This window comes from Phoca vitulina, unplaced genomic scaffold, assembly GCF_004348235.1.
Source record: "Phoca vitulina isolate PV1807 unplaced genomic scaffold, GSC_HSeal_1.0 scaffold65, whole genome shotgun sequence".
In the NCBI taxonomy this organism is placed as follows: domain Eukaryota; kingdom Metazoa; phylum Chordata; class Mammalia; order Carnivora; family Phocidae; genus Phoca; species Phoca vitulina.
Window position 1 is genome coordinate 5,659,541 of NW_022589768.1, and position 18,876 is coordinate 5,678,416.

Here is an 18,876-nt window from a genome sequence, read left to right on the forward strand (position 1 = left end):
AGGGGAACATATTAAGGTGGCCAAGCAAAGACAGCAAGGGCCAAAAGCAGTGCAGCGGTGGGCAGAGAGATGTGGGTGTGTGCCCAGCTCCCAGCGGTGTCTTGTCTCTGGGGGACGCTCACTACCTGGGTATAGCTCAGGTAAGGGGTGTGGGAGGTCTCGTGACTGCCGCCAGGGAAAAGAGCCACAGACATCCTTTCTCTATAAACCCTGCGCCCTGACCCCCAGCCGCCCTTGCTGTCCGTCTGGCTTCCTACGTCTGGGCAGAGTTCTGCCCACCACCTTGGATGTTCTGAGCAGTGACCTTCAAGCACGTCTATGTTTAAGCCTGATGCCGCCTGCAGGCCCCAACTTCCTGCCCTCTGCCCTGTGTAGTGTCTACACAGCAGGTTGAAACGCCCAAATCAGAATGCAGCCAAGGACCTGGAGCCAATACCCTTTGGAAAGGGTGTTCTCAGCACGTCCGCCAGCAGAAGAACTTACAGAGGGAGAATGGGAGTGAACTCGTGTTTTCGGTCTAATTTTTATCTAGAAGTTAGCAGGCTCTCCAGTGGCTCATCTGGCCCACCTCTGTGTCTCCTGCTTTATTTACTGTTCTGGTGTGTCCTAGGGGTTGGGTGGCAGAGTGGTTCAATGGATGGAGTATGAACTCTGGACTCAAGTCATACCTGGGTTCAAATCCCCCTACCATCCCTTACAGGGACAAGGCCGTGGGAAAGTGGCCACCTTCGTGAACCTGCTTCTCTGCCTCTAAAATGAGTCCGGAATACTGTTTCTTGCAGGGTTATTGACTAAAAAGAGTCTAGCCTTCTGATTGGCCCAAGCAGGTGCTCAACGAACACTGGTTTTCTTTCTCTTTCTCTTGCCAAGCTTCAGGGAAACCCAGCCTGAAGATCTCATGCACTCATGCAACATTTCAAAAGATCTTCCTACATTCTCAAGTCAATTTGGTAACTATAAATATGTATTAGGAACACACCCTGGTGGAAAAATTTCACTTGGGATTATTTCTTGGTGAGTTTTAAGAAATACAATCAAGCATAGAAAATACACTTTTGTAAATTATCTGTAAACAACTGGTGCAAAGCTGAAATTTTAGGTGAAATGAGAAGGAATTCAAGCACAAGTGCTATACTTATTCCTCTGAGGGGTTTCTCCACTCTCAGATCAACATTTCCAGGGGGATTTCCCCACATGGAGTTAACAACAACACAAGTCCCAAGTCCCCTGGTTTATGGCAGTGATCTGTCATGTTGCTTCTTCGCTCAGAGCCCATGGGGGCTCTGCCTAGCCTCTGGATTAAGTCCAAGTCTTTGGACACATTCCCAGATCAGCCCCTCCCTACACCTCCAGCCCCTTCTTCTACCATCTCACCTACACATCCTACCTCCCATCCACACCAAACCACCACTGAGTCTTCAAATGTGCCGGTTCTTCCTGCCTTGGCATGTTTCAGTACCCAATGGAATGCTCCTGCTCCCCTTGCCTGCTGAGACTCCCCTAAAGACCACCTCCACCAGGCAGTCTTCTCTGCATACATCCCTGCCCCCACCATATTCCTAACTTCCTGTGCTCTTGTTTGCATATCCAATATTCCTTCTGGCTGAGGGCTCACTGGGGACAAAAGCCCTGTCATTTCCCTTTATGTCACAGAGTCTGGCACATGGTAGGTACTTGGCAAATGTTTGCTGCTCTAATAAAGGAATAAAGAGATGAGTAAGGAGATTTGTAAGAGAAAAGAGAAGTCAGGATGGCTCTTCCATCCTGAATTGACTTGACAGCCCTGTGGTACGCAGGTAATAATGATAACCATGTGTTACCCCGCAGAGAGCACAGCTATAAAAAGTAGGCTCATAAACCCATTTCACAGGCCATGAAACCAAGGCTTGGTCGGGAAGGCTATGCCTCATTGGGGCTGGGAGATGGTGAGCCAAGATGCAAAGCCATGGTTCCTGTGAACCTGAGTCCTATGGCTTAAAGGGATGTCCTCCCCTGTGTCTCAGAGCCCACTTCTGTGGGGAGCTTGTGGGGAAAAGAGCAGCTCCCTGTTCCCATATTGAAAACGGTTTCTGTCCTACAGAGTTCCCAAGGGCCAAGAAGGTGCCAGGGCAGAAGCTGGAACACCCAGGAGAGCAAACCCATGACCCTGGTGACCCTGTCTCAGGCTACCCGGAGCTAGGACCCCTCCACCCTGGGACCCAGCACTCTCCCCACTGCTAAGGACGGGGTTCCACACCCCCTCTAACAGGACACTAAAGTTGCCCACTACTTGTGCCTTTGGTGGGTCCAACACCATTAAAAGTGGACCCTCGTCTTCCCCAGGTCTTAACTGGCTAAGAAGCAAAGGGACAAGTTTCATTCTATGTAAGGTGGCAGAAAGGGATCCAGCCAACGTGTCACAAATGGGGGGTGGGTGGGATGGCAATGGGCCATTCAGCGACGCAAGGCAGGACCGGGCAGATAAGAGATCTCATCCACCAGACAGATAACGGGGCTACAATGACAAAGGCGCTAGAAGCCGTCGCTGGTGCATCGAGGGAAAGGAAGAGCATATTAAATTTTAAACAAAGCCCACCCCAGGGGAAATCCTCAGCCTCCGTCTCCCAGCCCGCACCTCTCATTTCCAGCACAGGCTCGGAGAAACTGAAACGTCCGTCCCTCATCTCAGGGGGCTGGGTTTTGTGTTTTTGTTTTTTGGAACCCAATGGGCAGTAGCTGGCATGCTGTGTTTCCGGGTAGGAGAGGAGCAGCCTGGGCCTCCAGGAGCCCCTGCGGCCTTCCCACCAGGCCTGGGAAAGGAGGGTGAAGGGGGGCCGGGAACCAGAGCAGAGCGGGTGCGGGGAAAGAGCGGTGACATGCTTGGATGTGTCAGATCTGGGAGGTGGGCACCAGCCTAGGTGTCCCCGGTTGGAGAAGAGGAAAGAGGGAAGCTAAGAAGCAGGGAAGGTCCTCAGAGGCCACGCCAACCAAAACTACCATAAAGAACATGCTGACATGCACGAGGAAGAGAGCCGAAAAGGAGGAAGACCGAGTGTGGAGCTGGAACAGGAAGGCCCAATTTAGCCTCAGCAACTGTTACTTCCTCAGTCATTCCATCAAGCCTCCCTCCTGTCCCCCTCCCACCCTGGCCAAGGCAGTGGTGGTGGGTGGAGGAGTCAAGCTGGCGGGGCTGAAGGTCTGGGCAGATGCACTACCCCGCCGACCTGGGGTGGGGAGGGGCGACAGAAAATCCCCCTGACCCGCAACCCCAAACCCCAACCCAGGTCGGGAGCCTTGGTCTCTGGCGTTGGGGTGGGATGTTTGCTCTATGAGCATCCTCTTGGAAGAAAGACTGTCAAAGTTCCCCGAGAGACTCTGGAGCCCTCAAAGCCAGCACTGTCCCGGGCATTCTAAGGATGGGCACCTTGAGGTTTCCCTGGGGAGCCAAAGGCCTGCCCAGTTGCCTGCAGTCAGAGGAGACTCAGCCCTTGAGTCGCACTGCAAGCCAAGGGGCAAGGATGGGACGTTCTCTCTCACAGCTCAGCTCAGGCCTCTCCCCGGCCACTGACTCTCTACCAGCAGCTGCTCAATGTTTAGAAAAAGTGATGTCTGAGAAACACACAGCTAGGGTTTAAAAGAAAAGGACTTTGGATTTACCCAAAAGGAGTAAAAAATACGATATAACCTTTCTGGAGGGCCGTTTAACCATCTGAATCAAGAGCCTTTAGAATGTGTCCTCGGCACAGGGATTCCCTTCTAGAAATGGATCCCAAGGATTAATCAAGGCTGTGGGCAAAAATACCCAAGGATGTTCACCGCAGCGTTCCTTAGAAGACAGAAAAAGAGGAAATACTGGAAATGTAGGAGGGTTGCTTAACAGTATTATGGTCCTTCTGTTTGAAAGAATATTATGCAGCCCTTTAAAGTGAGCTGGGGGCGATGAGCTCAGGAGGTGTACGGGAGTGTTGAATCACTATACTTCACATCTGAAACTAATGCAGCACTGTATATTAACTCTACTGGAATTAAAACTAAAAAAAAATTAGGGGCACCTGGGTGGCTCAGTTGGTTAAGCGTGTGCCCTCAGTGAGGTCATGGTCCGGGGGTCCTGGGATTGAGCCCCACAGAGGGTTCCCTGCTTGGTGGGGAGTCTGCTTCTCCCTCTTCCTCTGCCCCTCCCCCTTGCTTGTGTGTGCTCTCTCTCTAATAAATAAATAAAATCTTAAAAAAAAAACTAAAAAAATAATATAGTGACTTGGAGGAAGAGATCTAACTCCATGAAAATTTTAATCACAAATTGTTAAGGAAAAAAAAAAAGGAAAGAAAAAAGTAACATGAAGGTAGACATGGTATGATCTCATTTTAATTAAAAAAATATAGGCTGGAAGGGCATATAATATACTGAAATATTTAATTATAGAAGGGTTTTGCTTTCTTCTTTTTGCTTGTTTATATTTCCTAAATTTTCTGCAAAAATCATAAATCTCTTTGTAACAAGAAAAAAAATCAATAAAATCTATTTTCTAAAAAACAAAAGGAAGAGATCCAAGAGCCAAGAGACTGTTCATTCCTTGGACATTCAAACCTGAACCGGATTTGGAAAATAAACAAACAAAAAACAAAATAAAACTGAACAGAGAGACATCTTAACACCATCTAAGAATATTTTCAAGAACTAAGGGGTGGTTTCCAGCGAAGACGAATTAAAATCTCTGTGGTGAGAATCATAAGCAGAGAGCCAAACCCCCCAGAATACTCAGAACCCAACTTCTCTGTCCAGGTCCTTCAGATAATTGCCACTAGGAGAGGAAAAGGACAGCAAGCAGCCGAGCCAAGGTACAAAAAGGCAAAACAAACATTTCTTTTGTCCTTCGTGGAGGACGGGACAATAGCTGTCTCTTTAGACAGTAAATTCAAGAAGGAGAGAGAGGGGGAAAAAAAAGGCCAGTTCCTAAGCTGAGACTGGCTAATCTACCTGGTGATAGGGAATCAATTTTTACAACCAAAGTATAAAAGCTCTAAAATGGGGGTTTGGGGGCACCTGGGTGGCTCAGTCGGTTAAGGGTCCAACTCTTGATTTCAGCTCGGGTCATGATCTCAGAGTCATGAGATTGAGCAAAGGTGGGGGGCGGTGGTTCTGCTCTGGGAGTGGAGTCTGCTTGGGATTCTCTCTCTCCCTCTCACTCTGCCCTTCCCCTCTGCTCACACACGTGCTCTCTCTCTCTCAAAATAAATAAATAAATAAATAAAATAAGATAAAATAAAATAAAATTGGGGTTTGGAAGACAAATTCTGACAAGCTCTGTAACCGGAACAAAAGAATTTAGCTGATGTTACATAGAAGTTTTTCTGGAGAATGAGCTAGAACATAGGCAGATAATGGACTGGAATACTCGGGAGGGTATTAAGAGTACTCAGCACACCATTTACAGAAGCTGGCCTTTGCCTAACAGCGATGACCTAGAGCCCAAGGAAGGAACAATTCCACAGAGGATGGTCTTAATTACTCAAGTGTCAGGAAAATCCAAGGAGGAATAATGGCAGACATCTAAATTTCTCCAGTCCTCTTCATGATCAAAAGTTTTAAAGTCTACCTCGAATATCAAAATGTATTCATTCGAGGAACATACACTGGGTGCCTCCTACCAGTTCAGGCATTCAGCAAATGGCTGGGTACAAACTTTACACGGGGACAGCTCTGTGGCGTTCAAGGCACTTTCACATCCACCAGCCAGACAAACAAAAATGGACAGGGTGGGTCATTAGGATGCATCCCTTGTAAAGATGCCAAGTAGCACTGCGACAGGGAGTTGGACATGCCGGCTCAGGCCCACGATCCTGAAGACTTCTTACCCCCATTAGCATTCCTCAGCCCCAAAGGACTCTGCCTCTTTCTTAAGAAATGATGACTCCAACTCGGAAAATAAATACGACGCCACACACGAGGACAGGTGGTGCTGGATGATTTTGTATCTCTTAAAGACATCAAATTCTTCCCCCGGGTGAAGCTATACCTATAAATTACAGTCTCGTATTATATATGGCCAACACCTTTAGCTTTGTTCTCCTACAGCATTTCTCCTTGACAAAAAAGAAGCCATCAATACTCTACTTTGAAAACAGCATAGGAGGTGTTTTTGTGAGACAAAAAAAAAAAAAAAAAAAGAAAAGAAAAGAAAAGAAGAAAGCAAGCAAGCACTTTTCCTTCCCTTTAATTAAAGGGATGCCATCCAATTGCACCTCTGGATAGAAAAATAGAAAGAGAAAATTATTCTTCCAGAATCTTCTACGTACCAAGTGCCTTTAGCCCTAGAAACTTCTCCACCATATAACAAAGTCAAAGCCCCCGCTTCGGGCACCAGGAAGTGTTCCCTGCACCTGGCAGCAGCTGGTACCTACCTGAGGCCAGTTCACAGACAGTAATAAAAGCTCCCTTGAAATAATGTTAAGGTTCAGACACTCTGATAAAAGCTGGGAACTTCAAAGGTAGGACTGCAAAGCCCATCCCTAATCCTCCTCATTGTGTCTGATGTGGCTGGCTGGGCTCTGGGCTGGCTCTACCACCTACCGCCTGAGCTTTGCCCCATAGGCATTTGTGAGCCAGCAAGCCAGCTGGGGGAGGTGGGACAGAACTTACACTCACTCCCTTGGGAGGGGTGGGCCTTTGGCCATGGTGTACAACCGCTGGTCTTTGACCAATGGGATGTCAGTTAAAAATGAGGGAAGAGGGGCGCCTGGGTGGCTCAGTCGTTAAGCGTCTGCCTTCGGCTCAGGTAGTGATCCCGGGGTCCTGGGATCGAGCCCCGCATCGGACTCCCTGCTCCGCGGGAAGCCTGCTTCTCCCTCTCCCACTCCCCCTGCTTGTGTTCCCTCTCTCACTGTGTCTCTCTCTGTCAAATAAATAAATAAAATCTTAAAAAAAAAAAAAAATAAGGGAAGAAAACAAGGAAAAAAAATACTTATCTACGGACAGAAGCCCAATGGTTCTGGAGTGGTAACTGGATTCAATGCGAGGTTCCAAGGCTCTCTCCATGAACTTGAGCAAGTCATTTCAGCTTCAGTTTCTCAGTCTATAAAAATGGTAACCTTACTGGGGGTTGCTGAGGGGAGTAACTAAGATGCCCTGTGTGAAAATGCAGAGCAAAGGTGAGATTCTTCTTCCCACCCTAACTTCCTTCTTTAAAAAATACCCCCTTTTATTTATTTATTTTTTGTTAGGTAGGATATGCACATAAGGCATAAAATTCAAAATGTAGAAAAAGTAACCTTGCAGAGCTATTGCATAGCCAGGCATTCTGTCCTGTCCTCTGTCACTTAAGAAAACATCTCAGTGACCAGGACCACATCGACCGACCACATGGACACACAGGGAGCTTTCACATTCTTTTTTTACAGCTGCCCAGAATGGCATTGTATGATCATAGGACAATTTATTTACCAGTTCCCTCCTGGTGGACATTAAGGTTTTCTTTTCTTTCTTTCTTTCTTTCTTTTTTTTGCTTTTACAAGCAATGATGCAATGAACTATCTTGAAAAATGCTCATTTTGCATGTTATGCCACATACCTGTGAGAAAAATTCCCAGAACTGGAATTGCTTGTGCACTTTGGATTTTAATAAACATCGTCAAAAACCTCACTATACAACGTGCACTCTATCGACAATTATGAGAGTATCTGTTCCTACTGTGACTTCTCCAGAGTAGAGTTAACTTGCATCTCTCTAATTAGTAGTGGGCTGAACATGTTCTTACAAGGTTAAGAACCATTTGTATTTCCTTTTCTGTGAACTGTCCATGTTCTTAGCCTATTTTAAATCTTAAAAACAAAAACAAAAATCATGAAGCACATAGGAAGCAAGCCCTCAAGAGTGGGAATGAGCAGAAGCATCGTATAACAGAACTATACCTGCAAACACTTCAGGGACTGGAATTATTAGGCTCCATTAGTGAAGCCTGAGACTCTTGATCTCGGAGTCATGAGTTCGAGCCCTACGTTGGGCCTAGAGCTACTTGAAAAAAAGATGAAATAAAACATAAAAATAGTTGAGCTGACCGTCTTTTTCTTAATGATTTGCAGGAGCTCTTTAGATATTAAGGAAACCAGCTCTTTCTATGATCTATGTTGCAAAAATGTTCTCCAGTTTTGAGAACTAGGAGACTCTTCTGATTCCATTTATGATGATTTTAGCCACACAGAAATTTTTTACTTGTGTCTAATTACATCAATCTTTTCTTTTATGGCTTCTGGGTTTTAAGTCCTAGTATTTCCTGGGTTCATTTTTTTTATATTTACCATCTTTAAGCCATCTGAAATTTATTGTGTTATAATTGGTTCATTTTTTTAGAAAGTCATCAAGTTGTCATCTCATCACAAATTTTAAAAAATGTTATCTTTATTTCATATCAAATTACCTTTAATTTACCTCTGAGTCCCTTCTCTTTTTCTCTTCCAAATCCTGCTCAGCTGCCTCAAATCATTCTCTTTCTCTCCATGGCCCTCACATCCCTTCATTCCATCTGTGAGCCAAGAGTTGATCCATGTTATCGTGACTGACAATCATGCAAACTGTGCTGAATCTCAGCATCTTAGAACAAGTGTAGATCTCAGAAGCATCCCTTCATTTTACAGCAAGGACACTGAGGTCCAAAAAGGTGAACTGGACTTGTCTAAGATTATAGGGAAGGCTTGAGCTTGGACTTTTTTTTTTTTAATTACTATCCAAGAAGAAGAGAAGAATTGATTTTGCCATAAATTCTGCTCAATCAATAGGTATCTATTAAGCAACTACTATGCCCAACAGTGAATCAGGCACTGGGGCTCTAGAAATAAATGACACAGCTCTGAGCTTTCAAGAAGCTCAGAATCCAATGTGGGGTCTAGACGTACACACCTACAGACTAAGAGGTAAGGCAACAGTGGCCGATGGATGTGGAAGAACAGGTCAATTCTGCAAGGGATGGCATGGGGAAGGCTCAGAAGATACATAGCCTTTATTTGTATTTTATTTTATTTTTTTAGAAGATACATAATTTTTAATTGGGCCTGGCATGACCAGGACTTTGTCCAAATATGGAGAGAAAGTATTTGGCAATAGGGGAACAATGAGACTAAGTGGAGTATCTGGTCCTATATAGTCAGGAAGGAAGTAATCTGGCTTCATGTTAGCTGTGGGTGGACTTTCAAAAAAAAAAAAGGCTCCTCTGAGGATCTGTGGTCATTGCCAGGCCCTCAAAATGGCACACTAAGAATAACAAATAAATGGACCCATCTGATGGGCCTTCAGGTGTCTGGCAGAAAGCAACATGTCTTCTGTGGAAGAATGTACTCTCATCCCATACTTCAAAGAATTCTCACAGAATTCTAACAAACATAAATTCACAATCAAAAATCATGGAACACATGCAGGGGCACCTTGTGGCTCACTTGGTTAAGCATGTGACTCTTGATTTTGGCTCAGGTCATGATCTCAGGGTCTTGAGATGGAGCCTCGCCTTGGGCTCCTTGCTCAGCGGGGAGTCTGCTTGAGGATTCTCTCTCCCTCTCCCTCTGCTCCTCCCTCCCTCACGAGTGCTCACTCTCTCTCTCAAATAAATAAATAAATCTTAAAAACAAAACCAAAAATCATCAAACACATAGGTAGCAAGCCCTCAAGAGTGGGAATGAGCAGAAGCATCATATGACAGAACTATTTCTGCAAACACTTCAGGGACTGGAATTATTGGATACAGAATCCAAAAATAAGTATGTTTAATGTGATTAATAAAAAATGGGGAATTAAAAACACAAGTAAGGAATTAAGAGATTATTAAAAAAACACAAACCACTATGCATCCTCGGAAAAGGATAAAATAGAAACAGAAATAAAAAATATAATCATCCAGGTTAAAAACTCAAAGGATGAGCATCAAAAATAATAAGTGTAGTGAAAACATATCCAATATATTAAAATTTGTGAGTTAATATTGATACTAAAAATACTTCTGTGGAAGGACTAAACAGAAGATTAGAGATAACTAAAGAGAGAATTAGTGAGCTGGAAAACAAGTAAGATATTATCCAGAAAACATTACAAAAAAACAGAAGACTGAAAATGAAATGGAAGTTAAGAAACATAAAGGATAGGGTAAGATCTACCATACATCTAATTGGAGTTCCCAAAAGAGAGACCAGAGAGAGATAATGATGGAGAGACAATATTCTAAGAGATAACCACTAAAAATCCTCTAGAACTGATAAAAGTCACCAATCTTTGGTTTCAGGAAGTCCAATGAATCCTTAGCCAAATAAATTCAAATCCACTCCTAAGTAAATAATAATGAACTGCAAAACATACAAATGAGTGTGCATGTGTGCGTGCACGCACACTCACACACACGCACACCCCCCCCCCCAAGAACAACCAGGCAGAAGATATTACTTGAGAAGAACAATAATTGTGCTACTAATTTCTCAACATCAATAACTGGCCAGAAGACAATGGAATACTATCTTTATTTATTTTATTTTAAAAAAGATTTTATTTATTTATTTTGGAGAAAGAGAGAGAGCTCGTGTACAAGCAGGGGGAGAGCGGAGGGACAAGCAGGCTCCGTGCTGAGCCTGGAGCCAAATCTCAGGACCCTGAGATCACAACCTGAGCTGAAATCAAGAGTTGGATGCTCAACCGACTGAGCCACCCAGGCTCCTCTGGAATACGATCTTTAAATACTCAGAGAAAATAACCATCAAGCTAATGTTTTATACCCACTAAAACAATACTTTAACAATAAGGATGACATACAATTTTAGCCAAACAGAAACTGGAAAGTTTATGACTAAAAGATCTTCACCACATGCTGTTCTGATCATAGAAAAGTAGGTCTTCGATGCAAGGAGAAATCAGTAAACAAAATGGAAAATAGGTGGAAAATCAAAGCTAAGGTTAACTGCATAGGACATTAAAAATAAATGCCTGGGGCACCTGAGTGGCTCAGTCAGTTAAGCGTCTGACTTTTTTTTTTTTTTTTAGATTTTATTTATTTATTTATTTGAGAGAGAGAAACAGCAGGAGAGGGGAGAGGGTCAGAGGGAGAAGCAGGCCTCCCGGATCATGACCTGAGCCGAAGGCAGTCGCTTAAGTGACTGAGCCACCCAGGCGCCCAAGCGTCTGACTCTTTGATTTCAGGTCAGGTCATGATCTCAGGGTCGTGAGATCGAGCCCCACGTCGGGTTCTGTGCTGGGTGTGGAGTGTGCTCCCTCTCCTTTTGCCCCTCCCCTCTCCCTCTCTTTAAATAAATAAATAAATAAATAAATGCCTGATTTGTGGAACTGAAGAGAGAAATAAGATGCATCTAAACCACTGTGTGACAACTGAATGTGTCACAACGGTGACTTTATATAAAGCTTTCCAAGGTCCTTGCATTATTTGAGAAAAGATACAGACAGCAAGTAACTTCCGCAGTCTGCATGCATCCAAAGAATAGAAACAGAGTGTGTAAGCTGCAAAGCAGTAGAGAAAAAAAACCGAAGGAAAGAAAAGAAAAAAAAAACCTTTTAATCAATTTAAAAAAATGAACAGGGGCACCTGGATGGCTCAGTCAGTCAGTGGAGTGTGCGACACTTGATCTTGGGGTGGTGGGCTTGAGCCCCATGATGGATGTAGAGACTACTGAAAAATAAAGTCTTTAAAAAATTAAAGAGTGGACAAAGAATCAGAAAAAGAAGAAACAGAAAGCACAAAATAAGATGGTAGAAAGAAATCCATATATATCTAGAACCATAACCAATGTCAACCCAGCTCTGGACTGTTTACAGGATACACAGAGACAGGGACATAGGACGAGAGTCTGAAACCAGAGACATGGAAGGGAAACGGGCAGCAGAGAACCGTGGCTGAGGCACCAAAGTGTAGCTAGGAGAGGAGGGAATGGCAGAAAACAGTAGGATCAGAGAGGTAGGAAGAGGGCCCACAGGGACAAGCCAACACCGTCCATAACAGTATCTGCCACGGAGAAGTCAGGTAAGTAGAGGCCCCCAAACGGACTGCCAGGTGTGATCAGAGGGTGGGCCAGAGGCCTCTGCAAACACAGGTAGGAATGGGGAGTGAAATACTCTGCTGTTTCAGAGCTGGAGAGAAGAAGGGAGAGAAGAAGCAGGGACAGAAAGGGTGAACTCTTCTCTGAAAGTCTTAGGGGGGAGAGAGTGATATGGGAGTTGGGGAGAGAGTGATATGGGAGTTGGGGAGAGGCGGGGCCAGAGGAGGATGTGGGATGCTCAGGCCTAGGGAGGCAGCTGGGGGCAGGATACAGGGGATCTAGGGCTGGGACTGATGGTAGGCATGCTCCCCCAGTGGTAGGCACAGGCTTCCCAGCTTGGGGCAGGAGTGTTTCTAGGAGCGGCTGTGCAGTGGTGGGGGATGGGAAGAATTCTGAATTTCAATGGCGACCTGCTTTCAGGTAATGGCAAGTCCACAGTGAACTCGTGGTCTGTGGCTAGTGACAGGAGGTGAGGCATGTAAGCTCCGGGGGCCCCAGGATCAAACATCACAGGGTGGGGTTAGCCTACCAGCACCACCAGCCTCCTAAGGGTACCTGATGCTTTTCAAGAGGCCGGCGTGGATGTGGTCCTTGTGAGGACGTTGTGATATGGTGCACAAAACCACCACTGAGGTTTGGCGCTTGTTTTTTACCGAATGCACACAGGATAGCCCATTCCATGGCTGCCCTACTGGGAACAAGACGGCGTCATGGATGGCGTTCAGACATGACCCAGAAGACAAACCACACGTAACCAAGAGTCATCACAGAAGTTAGTTTCCCGTGTAAATCTGGAGCGTGGACATTCCTGATTTCTGTGGTGATCATTCTTACCGGATTTTGATCCCCTACTTATTACACCCTGGGGACACAGAAGGAAGAAAGGGAAGGCAGTCTGGCCACAACATGATCCCCTATTCTCAGCTTCCGACTGCATTGAAAATCCTCACGATTCCAACACCTCTCTCAGTGCTCCCCAAATATACACACAATAGAGCACATAGGTGTAACATCAGAAACGCCTTTACCGTGACGGTTGCAGAAGACAGAATTAAAACCCCCTTAGAGGTCAACCCACTTCTAATAGTCCTTTTATTCCATTTATAAATATATAGATTATAAAGATAATATATACTGATAAAAATTCACATATTACAGAAATGAATTAAAGAGAAAACAAAAGGCCTCTGTACTTGGGGGTAAACGCACTTGGGGATGGGGGAAGGGTCGGGTCTGCGGGCTACACACATTAATTAGTAAGTAATAAAAACCAGTCATTTTACCTTTTGAAGCTGCTGATTCGACATACGTTTTTGGCCCTGCTTTGGCTTCTCACATCCTTTAATCCCCCTTTAGGAATCTACCCCAATCTCTTGCCCCCACCTCACCCCTTATTCAACGGTGCACGTCTTCAAGGATCTCCTGCCCAATGCTAGAATTTTAAATTTTGCTTGCAGTACTGCGGCCGTCTTGTTTTCTAATTTTTTCTTTTCTTTTCTTTTCTTTTTTTTTTTTTTTGAGCAAACAAAAATGAGTTGGGCCCAACAGTGACAGGCTCTCACGGGCTAGCCCGGCAACCTGGTGCAATGTGTAACCTGTTTCCTTGGGGAAAACCTTTCTGTTTTATGCATGAGCAACTAACTGGGAGACACTTAACTTGTAATCGTAGGGGCCTCTGTAATCTCCATTTCTGTTCTACCAAAGGAGTTCTCCCCGACTCCCACCTGCCCTGTTAACGAAGTGAGGCTTTGTGAGCAGGGACGCCCCTGGGGCCCACCCATCCGGCGCCAGGCCGGGTTCTGACACTTGACCTCCGGAAAGTTATTCAACCTAAATGACCAGATAATATGGAAAGTGCTTACAATGGTGCCTGGTCCATAGTAAGTGCTGTGTCATAAGAGAGTGGGGTGAGATTAGTTCAGAAAGGCATCTGTCCTATAGTGTGGGGAAGCCACGGACCCCTTTGAGGCTGGCGAGAGCTATGGGTCCTCTCCCCAGCAAAGTGCACACACATCCCCATAATCCTCTGCACAGCTGCACGTGCAACTCAAGTACCCCCTCGCCTCCCCGCGCCCCACACTGCAAGGCTCAAGGACCGCTCTCAGCCCTCTGGTCCTCTCCACACTGATGTGAGGATCTCAGGCACGAAACTCTGTGGCAACGCTTCAAGTCTCATGTTCACAAGCAATGGACTATTGAGCAACAACCCCGTTTCAGGTTCCGCTTTTGGCAGAAATGTTACACCTTTCTTCCCCAAAGCCCTTCTGACCCTTGCCCGTTTTGCTCTCGATTCAGGCCAAATCCTCCCTGGGTCACCTTAAGACAATCTCTCTGTGTGCAACAAAGCTCTACAACTCTTTGCAAATTATTCTGATCCTTCCCCAAAGCTCTTGATGGTCGGGCCGCTGTGCAGCATCTACTGAAGCCAGGCCACTGCACGGACCCCGTGCCTGCTGGGCCCCCCACCCAAGGCCCCGCAGAGGTGGATGCTGCAGACGCCCGGGCCCTCACTCTTAATAAGCTTGGAAACAGCGCAAACCAGCAAAAGCCAAAGATGACAGAAGCCAGAAGGAACTCATGAAATGATCTAATTCCCTCATTAACCAGAGAAGTGACTTCCCCAGTGGCCACCCCACTCATTCACAGCCAAGCTGAGAACCTCCTGGTTCAGTACTTGGATTCCTTCGGCATTTCTCAGACTTTACCGTGCAGGTGAGTTGTGTGAAAATGCAGTTTCTGCATTTCTAGCAGGCTCCCGGGCCGAGATGCTGATGCTGCGGGTGCTCGGACCACTTAGAGTAGGAAGGGTTTACATCAAGGTTAATGGACTATCCCACCCTGGCTAAAGCCTCTTCACCCACCCTTCCTGTGGCTGTTTAAATGCCCTTTCTTCAGGAAAGCCTCTCTTCCCCTCCATCCTCCCTGATTATCAGCTCCCATGGCCTCTGTACTTTTCCCTTTGAAGCGTTTATAACAACTGTAATTAAAGAGTATTTGTGTAATTATTAGTTCAGTGTCTGTCTCCCACGGAGACTACAAGCTCCATGAGGTCGGGCCCAGCACAGAGACTGGCAAATCACACTGTCCATAAAAGGGGAGCTGTTGTGCTCTGGAATAGCCTGGACCAGCATCCTCAAGTAGAAAGGGAAGGTTTACACCCGTGGAAAACACCTTCTGGAGGCCTCAAGGCCAACAGTGATACTTTTAGCTTTAGAATTCCCAGCAGTTTCAAATACATACCAACTAAAATTTAAGTTGAAAAGCATACTTCAAGAGAAAAACGTCTCCTAAATGTTTATCAAGTGCAAAATAGGCCCGGATCTGTACTAGCCACTCTACTTGGGGAATGGTTAGGCCTCCCAAAGAAGCATTCCCTTCGAATCTTCCTTGGGTAAACGGTCTTTGAGCACTGTGCGAGCTCTGGCATCGGGAGCGGGGGGCACGCCCCCTGACCAGCCTCACGCGACTGCCGACCAACTGTTTCTTTTTGAGTTTTTCTGCTGCCATCTTTTTGAGGAACTCCAAAGCTCTGAGTGCTCAGCTCTAGGGAGGCAAAGTCTGAAGCCAGACAGCCCAGGTTCAGGGATCAGCTCTGTGTCCCTCAGCAAGTGACTACACTCCACTGTGCTCTAGTTTCCCCATCTGCCAAATGGCAATACTAAGGGACATGATACACACACATAGTACAAGCCTGGCCCCAGATACATGATTATTACTATTCTCCCTCTATCCAGCGCAATTTGAGATCTCTCTATTGTTTTGCACAATCTCTATCCGTGGCTCCATCTATTTAGGATCGACTCTTCCCAGCTGCTCCTGCCTTACCTGTCTAGAGCTTGTTTGAAGCCATGACTCACTGCAAAACTCTGCAGGTCCCATCAATCACCTTCCCATCCCCGCCTCTGTGTGTCACTCACGGGTTCCTTCTGGGAGGGAGGTCTTTCTCCCAATGCCCAGGACACTTACTCACCAAGAATTATCGAGGGCCCACCACGTGGGCACAGGGGCTCAGCAATGAACAAAGACTTTCTACCCTCACGAGCTAACATTCTAGTAGGAGATCTGACCCATGAACAGACATCAGTTCGGGTCTCTGGCTCTTCCTTACACACCCATTCTTCTCCGCAGACCAATCCTAAATAAATTGCACACAAGTACAAAGCATGAAGAAAGCATGCCAGATCCAAAAGTGCTGAGTGTGACTTGGGAATATCCCCATGATTAAAATGCTGCCCCACGGAATGGGGGGGCCTGTGGTCCTGGTTCCCCCTAGCAGCTGGCCTGTCAAATCCTCCAGAACAGTATGTGTGTAACACACCCGGGCAATAAGGCGCTCCGATTACCTGTCCCCTGCAGGTAGCAGATGCCCATGGCTTCTTTATTCTCAGAGCCACACTCTTTGGACAGAGCCTGATTCGGGACCCGCAGCAGGAAGAGAGGCCCTGGCCTTGTGTTGAAGAGCACTGGAAATGGACTCTGAAAGCTCACGTTCAAATGCTGGCTCTGTCAGCAGAGTGTGGCCCCAGGCATGGAGCTTTTCTCGTGCCTCGGTTTCTCTTAGACAATCTCTAAGGTGTCTTCCAGCTTTGAAGTCTAAGGGTTGAGATCAACCATCATTAACATGAGACTCAGCAGATTCAGAGATTCCTTCATTGAGCAACATGAGCCCCAGGCCTGGCACCCGGTGGTGAGCAAGCCAGATGAGAAGCCTGTGGGGAGCATCCTCCGAGACACACTTGACTTCTCCTTTGTTTATTTACTCCCTTCTAACTTCAAACTTGAACTTTTTAAGCAGACTCCGACAGAAATATCTCTGGGCTACAAGGCAAACCTAAAATAGAAGTAGTGCAAAATCTCTGGTGGACCCATTAGTCTCCCTTCCTTCAACTCAAGAACCCTTCCAGACCTTGTCTGTCTCCTTGTCTCTAGACAGCGAGACTAAAATAAGTCTCCTTGGTAGGAAATGCTTGGTTGGAATGGAAGTGACCCAAGTACGGAACAAATGGCCTGCTGGCCACACACCACAGGACAAGGACCCACCTAAGAATCTACCTGGAGAAGAGTGAGCACCTGCCCTCACTTCAACTCATTGCATCTCCCTCCATAGACAGGCGGGCAACCAGGCGAGACTGCAGGAAAGAAAATGTGACCCAAATGTCCAGCTCCCCCTACTCAAAAGAAAGCAGCTCTATTTCCAGTGCCCTCGTGTGAGAAAGCCAGATCCTGCAGGTTTCGGGAGCACGAATGCAGCTAGAGCTATAGGCCACCAATTAGGGGTCAGGCAGGTGCTTGGTCCAGGGTGACAGGTGGCCCATGGGCCAGTTGACAAAACCACCAAGAAAGCTCTAGAAAACAATATTCACTTTAAAACAAACAAGAAAGGTACAATCATACTAGGTCTCAAAAAACCAAAACTGGACAGGCCCATGGCTTGATCACAAACACGAAAAATACACTTTCTAACGTCTAATGACAATTAGGCGTGGTTTTCTTCCCTTCTCCCATAAGACTCGGTCCTTTGAAGGCCCCCAGATAAGAGCACAACAGGGATGCAGGCCCAGGGGCCCTCTACTTGGGAGAAATGAACTTTGACTGCTTTTGCTTACACGTGTACAAAGGCAGAACTCAAAGAGTAGCTTCAAAGTTGGCTGGGTGACCCCCAAGGGTGCAAAGTCCTGCTCTGCACACCTGTGGGGGAATTTCTGTGAATTTCCCAGGCGCCCACGGGAACCTATTACGTCCCCTCCAGGTCGACAACGGCTAGGAGTTTCCACTTTGCACAGAAATAAAGGCGCTCAGGGTGTTCTTAGCAGTTAGGGCGCTCAGCCTGCAGCTCAAAGGGCCACCAGGATGGTCGTTCGCTGCACCGCTCAGACTGGGAAGGACGAGCACCTCGCAGTGTCCCTGTGAAAACGCACCCACTACGGCTCTGCCTTTGCCCCAACCGACGCAGAGCTTAGAGATACACCAAGGACCGTTTCGGGTTCGTTAAAACCCACGCCAGCACCTCCCTGGCCTCTTAAATCTTCCCAAACTACAGCTCAGACTGGAGGGAAGCAGTTGCAGCGACCATAAAAGTCATCTTAAAAGGCAAGTTGGAAAAAAACCCGATACGCACCAGTTAGCAAGTCCGCAGTTAGGGAGACGGTGGCACCAGGGCCGGATCTGTGGGATCCGCGCGCCTGCAGGGGCTGCCCCGTCGGTCCCCGGGTCCCCGCGCCCACCCGGCAGCCTCCTGGCCCCCCTGGTCTGACGCCGGCGATCACACCCCACAGCTCCGTCTAATTAGGAAAATGACCGCGAGGAGACAGAGAGAGGGGCGACGAGGAAGGGGAAGTGAGACTAGGGAGCCTGGGGACAGGCCGTGGGGACCCCGCCAGCCGGCGAGCGCCTTCAACAGGTCCCCCGCCCGGGGCGCCCCGACGCCGGCCGGGCCGGGGTCCAGCAGCGCACGGCGTGCGGCCGCCGGCTGCCCTCCGGGGCGCCCCCGATTACCCCCACTCCTCCGCGCCGGCGCGCTCGGCCCCCCCCCCCCCCCCCCCACCCGGGACGGCGGGGACGCGCAGCAACCACCCCCCCCACCCGGAGAATAAAGTTTGTGGGCAGCCGCAGGGGCGGGGCGGCGCGGCGAGGGGGTGAAACTTTGAGTCCCGGGCCGGGTGTGGGGGGAGCGCGCGGGGCGCCGGGACACCCACGTGCGGGCCCGGGAGCCGCCGCCGCCGCCGCCGCCTCCCCGGCCTCTCGCTCCGCCGCCGCCGCCGCCGCCACCGCGGCGCTTTCCTTTCATTTCTGCTTCTCTCTCCCTCTCTCTCTCCTCTCATTCGCGCGCTCTCCTCGCTCTCGCCCTCTTTCGCTCGCTCCCTCCCTCCTTCCCCTCCCCC

At 47.5% G+C, this 18,876-nt stretch overlaps 1 protein-coding gene across 1 annotated transcript in view; it reads right to left on the reverse strand.

Annotated features, from left to right (window-relative positions):
- Nucleotides 1-18,221, reverse strand: part of ZNF710 (zinc finger protein 710) — a 62,805-nt gene extending 44,584 nt beyond the window's left edge. Inside the window, exon 1 of the mRNA XM_032391950.1 lies at nucleotides 18,114-18,221. The gene's annotated coding sequence lies outside the window, so the exon portion shown is untranslated. The remainder of the gene's footprint in view (nucleotides 1-18,113) is intronic.
- Nucleotides 18,222-18,876: the final 655 nt, after the last annotated feature.